The sequence below is a fragment of the Sapajus apella genome, unplaced genomic scaffold, assembly GCF_009761245.1.
Source record: "Sapajus apella isolate SASKATOON/1434 unplaced genomic scaffold, GSC_monkey_1.0 scaffold102, whole genome shotgun sequence".
In the NCBI taxonomy this organism is placed as follows: Eukaryota; Metazoa; Chordata; class Mammalia; order Primates; family Cebidae; genus Sapajus; species Sapajus apella.
The window spans coordinates 782,901-791,955 of record NW_022437042.1 but is presented as its reverse complement, the minus strand read 5'-3'; the positions used below and the strand labels follow the sequence as shown (position 1 = coordinate 791,955).

The window sequence follows — 9,055 nt, the reverse complement described above, 5'->3', positions numbered from 1 at the left end:
CATACTTAAATCAGCAGATTTTGTATTGGATTGTGCTGTTTGACCTCCAGGCTAGTAGGTGACACTTGAAGGTAAGAGCCTTCTGGCAGAAGCAGATGGGTATTTGCTTCATCTTTGAGACCATATGTGGCTGAAGCAATGTGAGTGATTTAGTGATGTGGAGACATAAGAGTTGAGATTCTCTGTGCAGGGCAGACTCCCACAACAAGTGCACACTGAGTGTGGCACTTACTAATGCACAAAGGAGAATGAGCAATCCTGCTCAAAGAAGAATGAGCAATCCTGCATGAGATCTCCACCAAAATGACTTTGAGGTAGAATCACTTTTTTTAGCCCAGAGCATGCAACTTCACAGATAGGTTATTTTATTTTATTTTCTGCTGCAGGAACGCTGCCACTCTATGTAAAGAAGAGAAGGGGTTTTACCTTTTGTACAAGAGTATACCACTAGTGGGGGCATGAACACCCAAAGTAGATCTGGTATGGACATCCATAGGCACACCCATGCCATGCTTCCATGGGAGCAGCCATGGCTGTGTTCATAGCAGTCAGTAGTTTGAAGGCGATTTCTCCCTATCAACTACTGTGCCCAAGGACTGATGCTGCTTGGATGCTGAGGAAGAACCACACTGCTTCCCCATGGAAGGATGGCACCTGTGTCTCTGCTGGATGGTGAACAGTCAACTACAGCCCACAAGCAGGGAGCTATTTGGCCCAGGAGAGCATGCATTCTCATTATCCTTGTTCCCAGGCACACTCCCTTATTGCACTGCACTCTCCTTTTCCGAAGGAGCAGCATACCCTGAGCGCCAAATGACTGGGAATCCTGCAGCTTCTTTGGTCTAGACAGCCCTATGTGGCTGCAGCAATCTGAGTGATTTAGTGACGTGTAGACATAAGAGTTGAGATTATCTGTGCAGGGCAGACTCCCACAACCAGTGCACACTGAGTATTGCACTTGCTACTGAATCTCAGGTCTCAAAGGAGAATGAGCAACCCTGCATGAGCTGGCAGCACAGTGCAGTGATCTCACAAAATTCCCAAATTGCCGCCCACACCAATACTTGGGTTCATGATGGGAAAGGAGCTCTCTCCAACACTTCAGAAATCGGTAGTCTGCTGCAGGAATGAGGGGAAGCAAAAACAGTCCTATCTACCCTTTCCTGGAACCCCAAGTCCTCCAGGCTTGATCTCTGCCAAATTTTGCTCCCTTCTCTTTTTGGTGTCCTAGCTTCTTCCTGTGAGTTCTTTGATAGGCTCTGGCACTCTCTACCTATATTTGAGTTATGATTCTTCATCTGTAACTTTGGTTCTTCTTTCTGAGGAAAGTGGCATCCAACATCTTTAATCAGCTGTCTTGAAGAGCCTTAAAGTTTTTGATGCAGATTTAAAGGACTACCTTAACAATCCATCACCATAGACATGCAAACAAACTCACATTCAGTTGATAATTATTACTCTATAGAAATCACAGTGGCACTGAAATAATCTGTGTAAGTGATAAAAGACAGACATTATGACGAGTATAAATAAAATTGTTGTATAAAGCAGTATTAAGAGCATAAGAAGCTGAAAGAGCAAAATAATTTCAGTAAAACTTTACTGAGTAGATCTTGTGTGTGAGTCTGTTTTAATGCTGCTATAAAAATACTAACCAAGGCTGGGTAATTTACAAAGGAAATGTGTTTTATTGACTCACAGTTCCATATGGCTGGGGAGGCCTAGGAAACTTACAATCATGCTGGAAAGCAAAGGGAAAACACCTTCTTCACAAGGCAACAGGAGAGAGAGAGAGCACGTGAAGGAGGAACTATCAAACACTATAACACCATCAAATTTTGTGAGAACTCACTCACTATCATAAGAACAGCATGGGGGAAATGGCTCCCACGATCCAATCACCTCACTCCGTTACATGTGAGGATTATAGGTCCCTCCCTTGACATGGGGGGATTACAATTTGAGCTGAGATTTGGGTGGGGACATGAGCCAAATGATATAATCTTGAATGCACTTGTTGGAAGTGGAAAGTATTCAAGCAAGGCTGAAAATTACCTGTCAGAAATGACTTTTAAAATTCTCCTTGGGGTTATCAGTCTGGTCTATATGACTTTATATATTTATTTATTTGTTTACTTTTTTATTGTGGTAAAATATGTGTAACATCAATTTTATGATTTTTACAATTATTAAATGTGCAGTTTGGTAGCATTGATTATATTAACATTGTTGTGCTACCATTATCATCATCTACCACGGGAGCTTATTTCATCTTCTGCAACTGAAATTCAGTACCCGTTAAACAATAACTCCCCATACACCCACATTTTACTCCAATCTCTGGAATCTGCTATTTTACTTTGGCTCTATGAATTTAACTATTCTATGTACCTCATATAAGTGGGATTATACAGTATTTATCTTTTTGTGACTGGCTTATTTCACTTAGCATAATTTCTTCAAAGTTCTTCCACATTGTAGCATGTATCAGGATTTTCTTCTTTTATAAGACTGAATAATATTCCATTGTATTGTCTTTTGTTTTTGTGTGTTTGTATGTTTAACTTTTATTTTAAATTTGGTGCTACATGCAGTCATGTTACATAGGTAAACATGTGTCCTGGATGTTTGTCGTACAGATATCTCATTACTCAGATATTAAGCCTCATACTCATTAGTTATCTTTTCTGATCTTCTCCATCCTTCCACCCTCCAACTTTCAGTAGACTCCTGTGCCTGTTGTTCCCCTCCATGTGTCCTTGTGTTCTCATTATTTAGCTCCCACTTATAAAAAAGAATGTGCAGAATTTTGTTTTCTGTCCCTTCATTAGTTTGCTAGGAATAATGGCTTCCAGCTCCATCCATGTTCCTGCAATGGACATAATTTCATTCTTTTTATGGCTGCATAGTATTCCATGGTGTATATGTACCATATTTACTTTATCCAGTCTTCCACTGATGGACATTTAGATTGATTCCATGTCTCTGCTAATGTGAATAATACTGCAATGAATAATACTGCATGCATGTGTCTTCCTAATAGCATGATTTATATTCTCTGGGTACACACCTAGTAATGATAGCACTGAGTCAAATGATATTTCTGTCTTTAGACATTCAATGAATGACCACACTGTCCTTCACAATGATTGAACCAATGTACTTTCCCAGCAACAGTGTATAAGCATTCCTTTTTCTTGGCAACCTCATCAGCATGTTATTTTTGACTTTTTAATAATAGTCATTCTTACTAGTGTGAAATGGTATCTCATTGTGGTTTTGATTTGCATTTCTGTAATAATCAATGATGTTGAGATTTCTGTCATATGACATGGATGACTTGGCAGTATTTCTTCATGCTGCTGAAGTCCTTCTCTAGCTGCTTCTTGCCATCCTCATCCTACCATTTCTTGCAGTACTTGGTGAAGGCCTTCTTCTTAGATTTATGCCAGTTCTTATAGAAATGCCTTTTGCACTCATCGCTGATGTGCTCAGCGAAGACAGCCTTGAAGGTCTGGAGGCCTCGAGGGGTTTCCACGTAACCCACAATGCCCACAACCACCATGGGTGGCGTCTCCACAATGGTCACAGCCTCCACCACCTCCTTCTTGTTCACCTTGGATCCTGGCCTATCGACCTCCCGCATGATATGGGTCATGCCAGCCTTGTATACCAGGAAGGCTGTGAGGTGAACCGGCTTGGAAGGGTTATCCTTGGGGAAGCTCTTCACCTTCCCATGATGCCTGCTGCTGCACTTCCGAGGCAGGAAGCCGAGGGACCCATGTCTGGGAGCGGAGAACTTCCTGTAAGACATCACGCCATCAAATCTAGCCGGTAGACCCTATACAACAATCTTGCATGTTCTTCACATGTACCCCAAAACCTAAAATGCAATTAAAAAAATATTTTTTCCTGTTTCTGTGTCCCAATTGGTATTGCCTAGGTTGTCTTTTAGGGTTCTTATAGTTTTGGGTTTTACATTGAAGTGTTCGATCCATCATGTGTTGATATTTGGGTATGGTATAAGAAAGGAGTCCAGTTTCATTCTTTTGCATATGGCTAGCCAGTTATCCCAGCACCATTTACTGGATGGGGAGTCCTTTCCCCACTGTCTGTTTTTGTCAACTTTGTCAAAGATCAGATGATTGTAAGTGTGTAGCTTTATTTCTGTATTCTCTTGTCTGTTCCATCGTCTAAGTGTCTGTTTTTGTACTAGTGCCATGCTGTCATGGTTACTATAGCCCTGTAGCATAGTTTGAAGCCAGAGAGCATGATGCCTGTAGCTTTGTTCTTTCTGCTTAAGATTGCCTTGGCTATTCAGGCTCCTTTTTGTTTCCTTTAAACATACAAATCCTTTAAACTTTAAAAATACAAATTTTAAAAAAGTTTTTTTTTTTTTTTTAGTTATGTGAAGAATGTCATAGATATTTTGCTAGAAATAACATTGAGTGTATAAATTGCTTTGGGTAGTATGGCCAATTTGACAATGTTAATTCTTCCTATCTATTAGCATGAATGTTTTTTCATTTGTTTGTGTCATCTCTCAGTTCTTTGAGCAGTGTTTTATAGTTATCATTGAAGAAATTGTTCACCTCTCTGGTTAGCCATATTTTTAAGTATTTTATTCATTTTGTCGTGATTGTAAATGGGATTGTGTTCCTGATTTGTGTTTCGATTTGGCTGTTGTTCATTTATAGGAATGCTAATGCTTTTTGTACATTGATTTTGTATCCTAGGACTTTGCTCAAGTTTTTTATCAGCTTAAGGGGCATTTGAGAGGAGACCGTGGGGCTTTCTAGATATAGAATCCTGTCATTCCCAAAGAGGGATGTTTGCCATTTTTATTTCGATGACTTTTACTTTTTTCTCTTGCCTGATTTCTCTGGCCAGGACTTCCAATACTATGTTGAACAGAAGTGGTGAGAGAGGATTTCCAATATTATGTTGAATAGAAGTGGCACTAGTCTTGTGCCAGTTTTAAAAATGAATATTTTCAGCTTTTGCCCATTTATCATGATGTTGGCTGTGGGTTTGTCATAGATTGTTGTTATTATTTTGAGACATGATCCTTTAATACCTCATTTATTGAGCATTTTTAACATGAAGCATTGTTAAATTTTATCAAAAGGCTTTTTTGCACCTATTGAGATAATCATTTGGTTTTTGTCTTTGGTTGTATTTATGTGATAAATCACGTTTATTAGTTTGCATATGTTGAACCAAACTTGCATCTTGGGGATAAAGCCTACTTGATTGTGGTGAATAAGCTTTTTGATGTGCTGCTGGATTTTCTTTGCCAGTATCTTGTTGAGGACTTTTGCATGGATGTTCATCAGGATATTGGTCTGAAGTTTTCTTTTCTTGTTGTGTCTCTGCCACGTTTTGCTATCAGGATGATGCTGGCTTCACAGAATAACTAAGGATGAATCCTTTCTCCTCAATTTTTTTTGAATACTTTTAATAGAATGGTACCAGTTTATTACTTTTTTAAAATCCATTAATCTGTCCTCCAGCGCCGATTCCTTTTACCTTTTGACTACTGTGAATACTTTTGCTATTATTTATTCTACTTGAGCTTCTTAGATTTGCATGTTCATGTTTTTCTTCTAATTATAGTTTTTGCCCATTATTTTTTAAAATAATTTCACTTTTTATTTATGTATTTTCTTTCTGGAACTTTCATAATAATTATAATGATCTTCTTGATGTTTCCTATGCCCGTTTGGCTCTGTTTGCATTTATTTATTTATTTATTATTCTTGCTTCTCAAACTCAATAATTTCAAGTGACCTGTCTTCATGTTTGCTTTTCTTCCTGTCTGTTTGAGTATACTATTGAATCCTCTAGTAAACTTTTTATTTTGGTGTTTGCATTTTTTGATTACCATTTTTTTTGTTCTTTTATATACTTTCTATCTCTTGATATTCTCATTTTGTTCATATGTTGCATTTCTTATTTCTTTTGTTTGTCCATGTTTTTCTTAGCGTTCTGAGCATATTTAACACAGTTGACTTAAAGCATTTGTCTACGTGTAAAACTTTTGTCTTCAGGCTTGGGTTTTTGAAATTATTTTGTTAATTTAAATGGACATATTTTTCTGTTTCTTTGTATGCTTTGTCACCTTCTATTGAAAACTGTGCATTTGAAAAAACAGTCTGCTATTCCAGTCTTTGCAGATTGACCCAGAGCAGGTGAAAGCCTTCACTAATCAATCCAATCTTAAGGCTTAAGGTGCTTGTAGGCCTTTGTCGCTGGGAACCTCTGTGTGTGTTTTCCAGTTCACCCATTTGTATCGTTGGTTTTCAACGTATTACTTTTCACAAGAATCTCACTCTTGCTTTTCCTCAGACTATTAGCTGTTTGGTTCTATTTCTTCCTCAATAATCTCTTGCTTCAGTCATATGCAACGCTATAGTTCCCATGAAATTTTTACAAGCCATGCCTGCTGCTTTCCAAGGCTTCCTTAGCCTGAGATTCGACTTAATTTTGGTCATATAAATTTTGAGTTAAGCAATAGAGATACCAAACCCTCTGACTGCCCATAGACAGTTTAGAAACTTGCAAATTCAGTTCCTCTGTTCTCTTGTTTGTAGACAACTTGGGATAGGACCATCGCTTCTTTTAATCCACATCTCATCATGCTGAAGATATGGTAGGCCAAGGACGAGTTAAAAAACCACAATATTTTCTACCATTTCGAATGTGAATTTTTTTAAATCAAGGATTCATTTGGTTGTTCTAGATCTTTAACTGATTTTCAGAGCTTCTATAAAGTTATTTTATCCAACCTCCTGTTGTCTAATATTTCCCTGGGGAAATGAGGGCCTAGCGATTTCTAGTTTACCAATTTGCTGTTGTTACTCTCTTCCTGGCTGACTTTCAAATTATTTCCACATCTAAAATTCTATGATTTCATAAGTACAACCACATCAATATTAAATTACCAAAATATTAATGAGATCTAATCTTATGTAATTCATTCTCTGATCACATAAAACTTTTAGATAACCAAATATTTCCCAGGAGATGCATGCTTAGCCATACTTTACTTTAAAGCAGACTGTGCCTTGTGTATCCAAGAATTTTGGAAGGCTCTAATGATATAAAAACAAAGTACCTGATATTAGTAGATCACCTCTTTTTTGAAGAAAAGGAGTCATTAATTTGCCCATCTCTTCCAATCATGTCACTCCTTTACTTTAAGTCTTTTTGTGGATTTCTATTTTCTTCAGTCTATTCTCAACACAACAACCAGAATGAAATTTATAAAGAAAGTCAAATAAGGTCACTCCTTTGTTGAATGCCCTCTAATGGGTTCTCATCACACTCAGAGCTAAAGATTATTAAAGGGCCTATAAGACTCTATGGGATCTGCTCACACATCTGATTTAATCTTCCTGTTACATTCCTTAGCTCACTCTATTAAAGCCACACTACACTCTTTGATTTCCTCAAAGTGACATACGCATTTTGCCTGGAACTCACTTCCCTCAAATATCCTTGTGGCAGACACACCTTTAAGTAAACCCAAATAAGTCACACTCTTGTGTAATCCCCATCTTTTGTGTGCAGGTGGAACATATGACTTGCCTCTAACCAAAAGAGTATGGTAGAGATTGTGGGTTGTCACTTTTTGGGTACATTATGCTTTATTAAAAAAGTGAAGGAATTGTACAGATTGAATTCTCTAATCAGGTGACTTCAGGCTCATAAAAAGAAGGATTACTGTGGGCGAGTGATTTAATATCTTTTTTTAAAAGAGGCTAGAGGTCAGAGACTCAAAGAAGCAGACACTCTCTCATTCTTGCTTGGCTTGAAAAAGTAAGCTATCATACTACAGCTACAATGTAATTCATTCTACCAACAATTCCATGTGATTGAAAGAAAGCTTAATCCTCAAAGGTGGCTGCAAGCCCCAGGGAACACCTGGATTACAGCTTTGTGAGACTCTGAGCAAAGAACCTAGTTAGGCCATACCCAGACTTCTGACCCACAGAAACTGTGAGATAATGTGAATTGTTTAAAATTCCTAAATTTGTGATAACTTTTTACACAGCAATGAATAATATATTCCTCATGGCTCACTCCCGTGTCTCCCTCCAGTCTTTGCTTAAATCTCACCTTTTCACCTTTTCATCATGGCCTTCTCTGACCAATCTATTTAAAATTGCAACCCCATCAAAACAAATTCCCCACTGGCAGTCTTTGCTTTATTTTTCTCCATAGCACTTATCACCACTAGACACATTATATATTTTATTTATTTATTTTTGTTTATTTTCAGTCTCTGTAAGAAGAGAGGTCTTATATCTCCAACATTTGGAAGAGTGACTAACATACAAATGCTCCATTAATATTTCTAAAATGTATGAAGGAATTAATTTCTATGACACTTTACAGAATCCTCAATATGTCATCCAATGTCATGTGTGTTTTTGGATCCATCACTTTTCCAGTCTTCCCTTGTTCAATTTATCCCTTGACCCTTTTTTCTCAAGCTTTGTCAACCTTTGTTTATTTCTTTAATGCACCATGATTTGGGCTGTTGCATATATCTTTCCCTGTATTTTTCTAGTTAATTCACCTTGAATGTGGTCTATCAGGGAGACATTCCTTGAGCTCTTGGAGTAGGTTTGGTCTCTCTGTTATATATCCTGATAGTTGTATACATTGTTTATACCTTTCATCTCAATTGTAAATACTTTTGTAATCACCTGGACAATGGGTATTCTACACCCACGCCCCAATATTATAGGTTTCCTTAGGAAAGAGACACTGTCTTGTCCAGTTCTGTGTTCTCAGTACATAGGACAGTGCCTGTTACTGTGAAAGAATGAATAAAGCTGTTTTAATGACCAATTTGCAAAATATAATGGTACTCGTATTCACTTTTCTCTAATCTGCTTCCTAAGCATTTTTAAGAAAAATTTCAAAAGCCTTTTAAATTATTTACTCAATAAAATACTTCTTATTTGTTTATTCATTTATTTATGCTTTTCAGTCAGAAAGACTACTTTTCACTGGATATTGCCTTCCCCACATTTTAAAGTTTATT

General features: G+C 37.5%; 1 pseudogene across 1 annotated transcript; it reads right to left on the bottom strand.

The window, feature by feature from the left end:
- Positions 1-3,320: 3,320 nt before the first annotated feature.
- On the bottom strand, positions 3,321-3,836 carry LOC116536588 (annotated as a pseudogene). The gene has a single exon (XR_004262717.1). The product of XR_004262717.1 is annotated as a 60S ribosomal protein L3 pseudogene (transcript).
- Positions 3,837-9,055: the final 5,219 nt, after the last annotated feature.